The sequence below is a fragment of the Brachycentrus maculatus genome, unplaced genomic scaffold (genome assembly GCF_059751285.1).
Source record: "Brachycentrus maculatus isolate JH-2025_06_01 unplaced genomic scaffold, ASM5975128v1 h1tg000212l, whole genome shotgun sequence".
Taxonomy (NCBI): Eukaryota; Metazoa; Arthropoda; class Insecta; order Trichoptera; family Brachycentridae; genus Brachycentrus; species Brachycentrus maculatus.
In genome coordinates this window covers 613,410-627,779 of record NW_028280963.1, presented here as the reverse complement: position 1 = coordinate 627,779, position 14,370 = coordinate 613,410, and the positions used below count along the sequence as shown (strand labels likewise).

The following is a 14,370-nucleotide window of genomic DNA, read 5'->3' as shown; positions in this document are numbered from 1 at the left end:
GCTTGCTGTTTCAAAACCAAAACGATAGAATATAAGTTTTTTTTACAAATTTAATAAACGACATTTTGTGATGCTTGCTCCTAAAAATAACTTAATTGTTAACGTCAGTTTGAAGAATTCCCAAATAAAATATTAGTCAGAAGGTCCTTGTTACAGTCAGTCGAGCCATTAATCTTCTTGGCAGCCAGTTTTTAGCTTGCCGTTAAATAAACTCGTATGCATACTACACGATGCACGACTACATACAACACCGTGTACAACTGCATGCTTTGCTCTCAGCTACAGCTCGGGTCGCGGACCGACCAGGCTTACGACACACATAAATAAGTATCTTTTCCATTAATCATTTTAAACAATTATTCACCACTGCAACGTCCTGTCAAACTTTTGACTCATGTTTTTAAATAAATTATATCGGCACCTAGCTTTTTTATCCTTCGTTTAAAAAAATATTTATTTATTTTTTAATATAAAGTAGTCGCTCACCTTCTTTGTTCATTTCAATAATGTGCCCTTACTAAGTTTTCCTTAATAATGTGCAATCAACAAAATTTAAGATGAAAAAAAAACACGTTTAGTTTCTATTAATATCTCATTAATTATTCACTAAATATTATTCTTATTAATGCACTAATAACTCGTGATTATTTTTAAAGCATCTATTATAAATAAAGTAAAGTAAGCTAATACGTTAATAAAAAATAAAATATGTGAAACATTTAAAAAGTATATACCTATCATTTGCATGATTCCCTATGACTTAAAATGTTTTAATCAGCAAAATCAACAGTGGGTACTTACTTCTCTAAACGTTTCATACTAACACAACGTAAAATTACTCGACACGCATCATTTACGCCCGCGCTCAATTCTAACAAGGTATCTGCAGTCACTATAATTATCACCTTCTATAATTTTAGTAAACCTTATAATTAATTCACGCCTTTCACTTATGTATTAATTTGGATTTCGGGTGTAAGTTTTGCATTCATTCGCGGTTGCATCAGCCTCTTCAAGAACAGTGAAATGACATCATTTTTTCAAGTATTCTAATATCTCATTTTACCATGAGAGAAATCCCACATTTACGATGTGTATAATAGGCGAAACTTGTCATATCGTATTTCTTGAAATGTTGTCTCGATTATAAGTATCGTGTTTCAGAAACTCTGCATTTAAGGCGAACCTTGTTTTTACATAAAGTGCAGATTTTTATTATCTGCTTAATTACCATACCTAGTATGATTTTTTGTAAGGTACACGACAAATAGCTTAAAACGTTCAGGACATGCATTTTTAAGAAAGGCGCCTAATTAGGGATGATATATGAGTAGAATGTGAGGGATACTAACATATAAATTATTATTATGTGAATATATTGCCTTTTTTCATTCGCGGTGCATGTAAACTACTTTTTTATCTACTTTTATTTACTTTTTCATATATTTTTACATTTATTTACTTTTAATTTTATTTATTTTTTCATCTATTTTTTTTGCAAGGGTCATATTATTAAAAATTTACATTGAATACATGTAACTTGTCATCTATAGTTCCTACCTCCTGTATTAGTTTTGGAGTTACCTACGTACGTGTCGAATATTGTGTAATACTATGATAAAGAACATTATTTTAATTTTTATTGCCTATTTGAAATGGCCAACTAGTCGTTGAATTTTATGTGTTTTCAAACTATTCATATATGTGTGTAAAATAAAGCTTCTGGTTTTAGAAACACGAGAAGACGTTTCTATTTTGATTGATCGAAAGTTTTTATGACTTTTTTTTAAATCGCGTAACTGTTTACTTTTAAAAAAACATAAAAATAAATAAATAACGGGTTTTTAATTGCTTTAATGAATACAAAAATTTCGTTTAAATGGATTTTTATACCATGAATATTTTTATTGAACCGACTTTACCTGGCGCAACCTCTTTTGATGTGATACTTAATTTAATTACCTGCCGAGTTTGGAATTTAAAAATAATATCCGGTACTTATTTTCCTTGACAAACCAATTTTTAATATTTTAAGTTCCTGAATATGATTCAAGAAATCATTAAATAATTATTCACAGTTTCTAACATGTTTTCAGTTGTTACATGTGTATTTAATATTAATAGTTAAGTGAATATTTAATGACATTCTGAATTTTGACATAAAGCATGTGTTAAAAAAACTTTCATCATAAATAAAGAAATAATAAAATAAACAATATATCATATAAAATATTCTATGGGCAGATTGCAGTATTCAGTGTTCCAGTTCGTTAAGTTCACAGAACTTTACGAAATAGGTAGTATTTTACGAAAATAGCTCTATATTAATTATCAAAATATAATATTATTATTGAGGCGGGATAATCGATAGCCTATATCTGAATTTTCTTTAAACCCAGGTAACATTTAACGTTATTTAATTTATTGGCTTAAAACACCGTTTTTGTGTTAAAAAGCTTCTCTTCGAAATACATATATATATATATATATATATATATATATATACATATATATATATATATATATATATATATATATATATATATATATATATATATATATATATATATATATATATATATATATATATATATATATATATATATATATATATATATATATATATATATATATATATATATATATATATATATATATATATATATATATATATATATATATATATATATATATATATATATATATATTTATAAATATATATATAAATATATATATATATATATATAATATATATATATATATATATATATATATATATATATATATATATATATGTATATTATATATATATATATATATATATATATATATATATTTATATATATATATATATATATATATATATATATATATATATATATATATATATATATATATATATATATATATATATATATATATATATATATATATATATATATATATATATATATATATATATATATATATATATATATATATATATATATATAAATATATATATAAATATATATATATATATATATATATATATATATATATATATATAATATATATATATATATTATATATATATATATATATATATATATATATATATATATATATATATATATATATATATATATATAATATATATAATATAATATATATATATATAATATATATATATATATATATATATATATATATATATATATATATATATATATATATATATATATATATATATATATATATATATATAAATATATATGTATATATATATATATATATATATATATATATATATATATATATATATATATATATATATATATATATATAAATATATATATATAATATATCGCTCACTCCTTTCAAGAACGTCATAAATCAAAAAACTTGATTTTTCAGGAGAACGTTTTTAATGTTTAAAAATATAACACAATGTATTTAAAATAAATATCAAGCCACTTATTGAACTTTTTACTGTACAACACATCTTTTTAGGTAAAACCTGAAGGTTTTTTCTCCATTTGAAAAATATTTAGTACATTTAAAAAAATAATTAAACAATACCTTTTCTTCAAAATGCAAAAACAACATTTTCTGCCCTGTAGCGGGTAAATATTGAGTTAAAAATATGCCTCTTTTGCTGCGATGTTGTACATTTTCTGGGCATTCCGAAAACATGCACAACTGAAAATTGTCGATTTTTTATTTATGACGTTCTTGAAAGGAGTGAGCGATATATGTATACGAGTACATAAAAATTTTCACAAAGGTTTTTAAAGAGTTTAAAGGAGTTTAAAAAAATAATGTTCATTCTATATTGTTTTTTTAACTTCCTACCTATCAGTTTTTTTTTTCAAACCATACATTTATTTTGAAGAATATCTTTTTTTTAAGCAAAAACGAAGTTTTATGTCCATTTAAATAAATTTGATGTTATCTGGGTTTAAAGAAAATTAAATCGAGGGCAAACATGAAATTACAATATGCATATATTTTTTAAAAAAATGTCTGATTCCTCGCGCAGCCAGTCGCGTTTTTATATCTGCGAGTACACCTTTAACTCTCTAGCTTCAATTGTAATGGTAAGTATTATTCTTGTTGATAATTAAATAACAACCATGTACATAGTTTTTTTCCATATAAATTTTATTTGACCAGCGACCGGGTTTCGTCGTAACCGATATCGTCAGACTGGTTATTCTTGTATGTCCGTAGAAATTATGAGTGAGGGTTGATGCACAAAAGTGCAATATTGCGCACATAATTAGCCATTGTTGTAGAAATCACGGGATATTATGTTCCATGTAGTATGAAAGGTTCTGTGTCACCCGGAGGCTGTTAGCCCACGGACCTTGTGGGCGAAAGGAACAACAATGAAACTGCCAAGAACGTAGGTAACCTTTGAATATGCTAATTACGTTAATATTTCCACATTTTTGCCACCTCTGTTCTGTAATATTTTAGAAATTACTAATCGTATGGTTGTGTGGATAATTGAATGTACATATACTTCCTGTTTCGCTTCCATATCTTATCGTTTTTAAAGATGCAAAGGACACTGCGATGATCTGATCAATAAATGCAAATTTCTTGCATTCGTTTACTTACTTTTGAGGTATACTCCTTAGATTACTTATTATGATAATTTTTACAATAATTAAAGAAAACACTTTGTTTTTTACCACTTGAGTTTTTACAAAGTTAATGCCGAAACAATAAATAAAATATGATAATTTTTTATCATGTAAATGACGCCGCTCTACTGTTTGTGTGTAAGTACATGTGCATCGTGAGCAGAATTTTTATTTAAAAAAAAATAATGGAAGAAAATTGTATGGCTACTTAATATTTACGAATATTCATCACTTAAGTGAATATATATACATTCATTTAAAAATCTAATGTCTGGTTACAAAAAAATTGACACTCAAAATATTAATGTCGTAGTTTAGCTTCTTTTCGAATTTTAGTTTTGTACTAACATTTCTTGGTGAAAATTTTATATAAAAAAACAACAAATTAATAGTTTTTTTCACTTTTATTATATTTGATCAGTGACCGGGTTTCGTCGTTACTGACATCACCAGTCTGTCATTAGTCAAATAAAATAAAAGTGAAAGAAATTATATAGTTTGTAGTTTTATTATCCTTTCAAGATGTTTAAGTAGTAATAAAGTGTATATTTTATTAATCACACGCACGCAAAGAGGTGGAAAATCACCCTAACAATTTAACCTATTTTGCTTATTATAATATTTCGCCCGTTAAAAATTATTAGAACACGCGAGAGCACTGGCTATCAGAAAATTGCTGTGAAGATTGCTCTGAAGATTGTTCACGCTGGTTCAATAGAAATGGCGGATTTCCAGCTTTTATCAGCTAACCTGTTTCAACCACTCTCCCGCGATATGAGTCTTAATTTATATACATATTTAATATAACAAGCCTCATATCTAAAACAGGTTGATAATAAGTGTCATTTTTGTTTTGATTATTCAAATACATATTTAAATATATCATTGCCATGTTGCCACACTTTAAAAGGAAAAAAAACTAATTTGAATTTCTAAAAGCAAGTATGAGCCTTTCATTTAATAATCTGCCATTGATTTCTGTAAGCTGTCATAAGTGTACAAACCTTGTTATCAGAAACATAAAAAAGACTACGCTTGTCAAACTGTTCGCGTCCTAGGATTATTAATATTATTTAAAAAGGCTACAAAATATGTTTTTATTGGCTTACCGCAAACTACTGGGCCACGAACACTTATTTCGATATACAAGTTCGTAAAAATATGGTTTTTATGTTTTTTTTTTAATTGCACTTTTGAGTGTCAGCCAAAATAGTTTCTTGCTTTACTTTACACAATATTTTTAAGAACAACAACGCAAAGCGATGATTATTATATTATGTTAATTTTAGCGCCCTTTGTTCAATACCTTTGGAAAATAGTAAATTATTAATTATTTACAGTTTAATTTATTTTTATTGTTTTTTTCATCAAACATCAGTATGTAATAGTATTTAATTTTATTAATTGCATTAAATAAGCTTACTTTTAAATTAAAAAACATTTTTATTTAACATGCGTTAAAAATATTTAAAAGATTCTTTAAATAACTGAAATATCTTAAACGGCATTTTTTTAAATCGCGTTACCAAAGCACGATATTTTTAACGACCTTTCAATGACTCTAAAAAGATCCGTCAACTTGACGCCACACAGTTTGAAATACGATTAAATCCTGAATCAATTTGTTATTCAAGTTTATTGAATTTGCATGGTCGCCTGACTTCACGTGGGCAGAATAATGCAAGAGCTTTATATTCGCAATTATCTCTCCAGTAATATATTATAATACCTGCGCCTTCTGAATAATTTATTATTACTGCATCACCTTCCTAATAAATTCTTCAATTTCATGGTTCGTTGGGATCATTATTAAAAGTAATTGATTACGCTAACTAAACGGAAACTGATAGGTACTAACCGTAATAAGAAAATAAAATTAAAAAAAAGCAACATCGGTATTAAACGGATGAATTCAATCTTGAGGGTATCCGTTATACAGGATGAATCAAATCACATGTCCCATACCTTTCTTCAGAGTGATAAAGGAAACTAATTAAAAATCATTTTTAAAATTGACGAATTAAATTCTTGGAAATTGTTAGTTTTTTGCGTAAACCAAAATAAGGTAATCTGGATCAAAACTGATTATAAAATACTGCGATGAATAAAAATTCGATTGAAAATCGTAAGCCCCGGGATTTTCAGACTTACATCTTCTTTCATAAAAAAGGGAAGAATGATACATATTTAATTTAAAGTGAATACAAATTCATAAAGTGCGCTCATGAAAGTTGTTCGTACTATTACATACATCTTTCGTATATAACATTCAAGTCAACAGACGATCATCACAAACCCAAAAACTCATACGAAAATTAATGCTACTACTACTACTACTATTACCATCACGCCGTTTCCCCGCAGGGGTAGGCAGAGAGGATGGAACGCCACACTCTTCTGTCCTGACATACACTCCTCGCCTCCTTCACATCCATACATCTAGTCATACATGCCCTCCGATTACGCAGACTTTTGACACCGCCAGATTTTAGGTTCTGATTGATCTGATAGTGCCAAGTCTTTTTCGGTCGTCCTCGTTCTGTTTTCCCTCTCACATTCGCCATATATATTTTCTTAGTCATTCTCTCGTTATCCATTCACTCCACATGTCCATACCACCGTAAAGAACTCTTCCTAATCTTTTCAATTATTCCTCGTTCAGCCTTACATTCCTTTCTTATATCTTCGTTTTTAATTCTGTCATACAATGATTTTCCACACATTCGTCTGAGGGAGCGCATTTCCACAGCGTTCACTCTGCTTTCATCCTTCCATTGCCAGTTCCATGTTTCGCTTCCATACATTAATGCTCGTATAAATATAAATTGTTAATAACTTTTCATTCGGAGGAACATCTCACGTTATTTGCTATGCTGTGTTAAATTCTGAATAAATAATTTTATTTATATATTGTATTAAAATATGATTAGGATAATTTGTTACTTGTACTTATTGCTGCATAAATTGCTTCTTGCCTCTAAACCTTATCTTTTACGTAACGTATTTTTGTGGAAGTTGACATAGGAGTATATTGAAGGGAATATATAATTATCTAATAGTACTCTTTGACCAGTGAATAATCCTGTTTTTTTTTTTTTTTTTTTAGATGGGAATTGCATTTATTATTTACCTTGCTTATTATGTACAAGGTTTATAGATCATTTAGTGGATTTTTGTTTCTTCTAGCTAATTAAATATGTTTTTATTTGAATCTGTGTTGGGAACAGGAGGGATCATCTAGTGTGGGTCAAATAGGAACTTCTGAATAATCCTGTTGTAACACTCTACAATCATCATTAATCTTATTTTATCATTTTTTGTTTCAGGACCTTCGTTGACCGAATATAAATACGCTTCGAATTCAGAATGCTGAAAAACTGGTGAGATGTTTTTATTACTCCGTACTAATACCATATATCGTCCGTCCCATTCTGCAAATAATTACTTTTCTTTCAGCCAAATTCAATTTTGAGTTGAGTATTAGTACCGTCGGATTCGAAAAAAAAAGTCTTCCTCAAACCACTGTTTCCTTGAATTGCGGCCTTAATAAAGCAGTTCAGATTTTTCCTTAGTTTAGAACTTAAAAGATAGTTTTACACGGCTTCTGTACATTCAAAATTCCCTCTCAATTCAAGGCATTTCGAAACCAAGATAATGGTTTCCAAGAAAACCTCTTTTTAGAAATTTTCATCCCAGGAATGTGAATACAACCACGCACTGATTTCTTCGAACAGAGTACGAGAACGACCTTTTTTTTTGTTTTTTTTTTTTATTTTATTATACCCGAGTAACAACTGAGAGTAAAATTACTTTTTATTTCTTTGGTATCTTTGCGGAATAACATGATAATTTAAACATAAAAGTAAAACACTTTTAGACCACTTTTAGAGTTTATTAATGTAAATATGACTAGTCGAAAACTACACATTTTCTCATCAATAGGTAAAAAAACTGTGTATTTTCACCTGTCGCTGAAAACAACTATAGTTCTTGAAACTAGCCGTTCTTATAATAAACTCAAAATTGGTATTATAAGAGAGTAAAAGTAGCTGATTTCTGTAACTTACTGTGAGAACGATTCTCGTAAGAAAACTCTTGCATCGGGAGCTGTCATGATTTTCTCTTATATTATTTCATATTCAAGGAATTATAAGGATTAATATTTATAATAATTTTTACACGCTAAATTACTATTCAATCAAGGATTCATACGGGTTCTAGGATTAAATCTCCAAAGCACTTTTTTTCTCATAACCCACTGATTTCTCTTAGACTTAAGAAAGATTATGTGTCTTTATCTTCTCCTTTTTCTTTTAAACCTTATCCGCTTGCAACGGTGTATAAGGCACTGCATCAAGTTACAGTGTTGTCTTGAACGTTAATTAACAACAATGTTTCTTCCTGCGCTTCAGGTACCAGGCAGGGTGTATATTAAATACATAAGTGATTTTTGGATCTCTCTGTGAATCGAACCCACCACACTACGGAGGTGAACGTTACATCGAAGAATATAAAATATGACACACAGAATTAACTATCCCATGTAAATTAAAATTATGTAACTACATACTTATCGTACACCGTATTGACAAATCTAACTAAGCCTTACAAATAAATATGAATATTTAAATTATTCAAGGAAAAATAAAGTTATTCGTATAATTTCAAATTACAAATACGAATATTCACATAAATTATATTTCATCGGTTTTGTACAAATCGCAATTTAAAGATAACATTATTTGAATATGCTAATCGATATTTGTCTTTGAAAAATAACAATATTATAAAAATATTCGACGCCTATTTACATTTTACATAATTCGTTACATAAATCTAGAATCCAGTTATACCGTAGTCAGAATCAGCGGGTCGCCGTGATTGAAATTGACAGTAAATTATGTCATTTGTACCTTTCCATTTTTAATTGAGTTTTGTTATGAATAAATCAATTATAATTAAGGAATCTGTTTGTAATGAAAATTTATTCGAATTTTTACAATCGTATAAGAAGATACTGTATTTATAATTTAACACTTAACAAGATAAACTCGTTTCGAAATACTGCTTAAGAAATAATTTTAGTATGATGCCATTCCCTACACATTTTTTTCGGTTTAGTAGATGCCGGGATCATGCTTTCGATCCCGGGATTCTATTGAAATATCTCATATTTATTCTTATTCTTCTTTATCTTTATCTTAGATTTGAAGATATGTTTTTGTCAAGAAAGTTACTCCTTTGTATTAATTTTTAAATCAAACACAGATTTTTTGAGTCTACTAAGTTGTATTTTATTAACAAAAGCACATAAAAATTAATATTGTGACAATTGTTTCGACTAGTTATGGCATTTTAAAACGAATGAAATTAGTTTGAAAATGCCAAAACTAGGCGAAACAATTGTCAAAATATTAATTTTTTATGTGTTTTTGTTAGTAAAATACAACTTAATAGACTCAAAAAATCTGTGTTTGATTTAAAAATTAATACAGAATTGAAAATGGAGTTCTACAAATTAAACGCCAAATCAATAAATAAAGTAACTCCTCCTGTGATGTTGACGTCCAGTTATCCTTCTTTTTGAAGGTCTTCCGGGGAGGTGGTGACCCGGCGGTATCTCGTTATCCTTGATTTATCCATCCTGCTGACATGGTCTGTCCAAAATCTTCTTTTTTCTCTACTCTTCTTAATCTTCGGTCTCGTGGGTCCGCTTAAAATCTTCGTTTCGAATTCTATCTCTGAACCTGTGATAGCCCTTAAGACTGTCATTTCTGGTATTGTATAGGTTTTTGGTTATGGTTGTGTCGGCTCTTAAATCCACCGCATACGTCATGATTGGTCTAACGCACATTTTGTATACTGTATCTCTACTTTCTATTCTCATATTTATTAAATATTTTAAATCAAAGCATATATAAAGCAGTAGGAAAACTTGGCATAATCAAGTTATTCAAATATTATACAAACTTGAAGGTGATCATGTCGTGAGTCTTATCAACGGATATGCAAGAAAGATGCATGAATGTTGAATTAGCGAAGATTGTTTGCAAAGACAGATTGGTGTAGCGTTCTATTCTCTCTACCTACCGCTGCGGAGAAGTGGCGTAATGATTAGTTTAGTTAGTTAGTCACTCGTAAAATCCGCAAATATTTCTTAGCCAACTAAATTGTTGACATTTCGCTCACTTCTTTCAACAACGTCATATATCAAAAATCGTCTATTTTAAGTTGTGCATTTTTTCGGAATGCTCAAAAAATGTACTATATCCCAGAAAAATCGGCATATTTTTAACTTTATATTTACCCTGCTACAGGACAGAAAGTGTTGTTTTTGCATTTTGAAGAAAAGGTATTGTTTAATTATTTTTTTAATATACTAAATATTTTTAAACGGAGAAAAAACCTTCAGGTTTTACCTTAAAAGATCTGTTGCACAGTAAAAAGTTCAATAAGTGGCTTGATATTTATTTTTAATACATTTTATTATATTCTAAGACTTTAAAAACGATCTCCTGAAAAATCAAGTTTTTTTTATAAATGACGTTGTTGAAAAGAAGGGAGCGATTTGCCATTTGCCACTAAAAGAACCAATATTATAATAAGGAGAAATTTAACGGAAATACGTTTTGTGTATATGAGGATGAATCTTCATACATAATTAATTTAATGTTTAGAATCCCTGTCTGCCTCAATGTTGACATAATTCGTGACGATGAATAATGAACATTTAATTTGAATCCCATCCCATCGCGTGAACATTGAACACGTTTCACACCCTCGTTAATCTATCGGCAGTCCTCTGAGGGATAACATCATACTTGTGATGGGTACTCTATGCCATTTCTCTCAGCGCTGATGTATGTACAAGCTGGAATATAGCAACTTACTGCATACATTATTTTAATTCCTTAATCTCCTACAAGTGTTTGTGAATCCATTTACCCGACGGCTGATTTCATATTGAGGGTGAATTTTAGCAAATTTAACATCTGCTGTCTCTCATGAAACTACTTTTCGCATTTTCATCCACATAATTTAATCGACAAACTCATAATATCGTGCCATTTTTTAAAGAACTCTCCATTATTCAACAAAACTAACAAATTAAGTTATAAAATATTGATTTTCTTACTGCTTTTATTTGCATTTTGCATTAATTTACAACCTTAAATAAAAAAATAAATACATGCGAACTACTGTTAACACTTTTTTTCATCTTTATATTTATTTTCTTATTAATAAATTTATTTTTACTTCTCATGCTTTTTTGTAATTAATACAGTCACACTTGTTAAACATACAACAAACAAATGATGATATATTTAACAAAACTATTAAATATATCATCCTATTTTGGTTGTGACCGGATAATAATTATGAGTTGATTTTAAAAAACGACTCTGTAATGTTGTGGTCAGCGCATTAAGGTTTTGGGCACGTACTTGTTTAATATTCTTTTTTTCTTTTAACCCTTATCCGCACCCAATGGTGCATAGGGCACTGCATCGTAGCGACGCAGTGTTATCTTGTTCGTTAATTGTATGAAGGCAAGTGATCAGCCCTGTGCTTCTGGTACCAGTCAAGGGTGATATTAAGTAAACATTAGAGTGTAGAATCACTAACATTTATTTTAACCCCCCTGGGAATCGATCACGGGACCACCAGCGGGCTAGCTAAACACGCTAACCATAACACCACGGAGGCGGACAATATTACTAATTTTTATTTGTTAAAGTTTCCAATTCATTTTATTAGTGAAAACTGTGTTAAACGAATAGATACAACTGTATTTAAAATCTTGATATAAAAAAAAAATTAAGTTTTCAAATGTTATATAAATTATAAAAAGTATGAGTAATTTCGTTACGTCACGCGATCGCTAGTTTTAATCACAGAACCATGTTAAAGAAACCCTTCTGTTCTCGATTCACCCTTCTCATGTCAAAATAATATACCCTTCTAAAAATTAGTTGTAGAAAAAACTTTTAACTCTGTATTTTTCTCCGTCACTATTGACAGACTTCCTCTTTTTAATATATACACGAATAATCACTTAATTTTCGTTTTCCTTTAAAAAATCCTTTGGTATTAATTTTTACGGGTTTTCTGCTTAAAAAACTAATCAAAACAGACTGTAAAAATAATATTATTTGTACCTTTTCAAACCAGTTTAGATGTGAATAAAAAAGCAATCAAAATGTTAGTAATGAGAAATCATTTCAAACATTTATACTTAAGGTTGGTACTAACATTTATGAAAATATGTATACTTTAGGAAATGGAATCTGAAAAGAACGTGTAAGGCGATTGTTGAAAATTTTAAATTTGAGGTCATCGAAAAGTGTTAAGGAAATTAGGAATTAAAACAAAATATTCGAAAAAAAAACAGATTTTTCTTGTAAGTGATGAAATTCTTCACATGAAATGAATAATTTTTGTATGAAAGTGAAGTATGGAGTTACCAAAAGAAGGATGAAAGAAAACTGAATGCAGTCGAAATGCGTTCTCCCAAACGAATGTGCGGCAAAATGTTGAATGATAAATGTTCGGATGGTGTTATAAGAAAAGAATGCAAGGTCAAGATAAGCATTACTGATAAAATTAAGGAAGATCTGTGGAAATGGTTTGGGCATGTGAATCGATTGAGTCAAGAAAGAATAGTAAAACAATTTTTTGAGGCGAATGTGTTTGATAATAGAAGCATAGAAAAACCAAGGGAAACTTTGCATTATCAAGTATTAAAAATTGTAAAATTGGTCAGGTCAAGAGTCAGAATCATTGGCGGGAATGTATAAAAAAATGCATGAATGTGCAAGGACAGATTAGTGTGGCGTTCTATTATCTCCGTCTACTCCTGCGAAACAGGGTAATGGTTAGTTATTTAGTTTGTTAAAAATTTATTTCCATTCCTTAACCCAGTAGACTACTAAAAAAAGCCCACGGCAACATACTGTTTTTGGGCGATTCCATTCGTTGCTCACAAGTTGTCATTCGGAGTTGACGTATTCGCTACGCAATGCACAATAAAAACAACATAACAACACAAGGAGTTTTTTGTTAATTATATTTTTTAAATCATATTTTTAAATCATATTTTCATATGGTGTACGGAGTGCGTAAAAATTTTTGGTAAGGTAATTAACTATGAGTATTTCAATGTTTTAGAATTTATTACATAAACTCTGATAATGACAAGGTCCTTGTCGAAACCGGTTGGATAAAGTGAACCAGTGGTTAAAACAAAGTTGTTTTATTTTATAAGGTTTATAAAGTGTGCCAAAAAGTATCTGCGAAAAACATTTAAGAAATATTTTTAAATAGACTCGAAAAGTATTTTGTTATCTGTTTGCTGGGAAAATACAATAAAAAGTGTCAAGCTGTGAGCAGTCATATAATCGTAGATACCTCGTTGATCCGAGTATGCAATACATATATGAGGTCAGAATAATACGAATGGAACAATAAAATTCCGTATTATAATAGAGTCAGTGTATTAGTTCCAAAGAAATATCAGAATGACGTGCGGTTAGGAAAACGACAACGTCAGAATTAAAATTACAAAAGGGTCGTAAATAAGCTTGTTATTGCGCATATTCATCAACCTTTACTCTTGGCGGTAATTGAGTTCCTTTGGATATAAACATGTCACGCACATGTGAGAGAACGATTTTTCAGAACACCACAAGCTCACGAACAAATTAAATAAGTACTTACGCTTATAAATCTCTGTACATAC

At 28.8% G+C, this 14,370-nt stretch overlaps 1 protein-coding gene across 2 annotated transcripts in view; it reads left to right on the top strand.

The window, feature by feature from the left end:
- fz2 (frizzled 2) overlaps positions 1 to 14,370 on the top strand; it is a 200,360-nt gene that overhangs the window by 84,720 nt on the left and 101,270 nt on the right. For both annotated transcript variants that reach the window (XM_088264024.1, XM_088264026.1), the window contains one exon: positions 7,958 to 8,011. The gene's annotated coding sequence lies outside the window, so the exon portion shown is untranslated. The remainder of the gene's footprint in view (positions 1 to 7,957; positions 8,012 to 14,370) is intronic.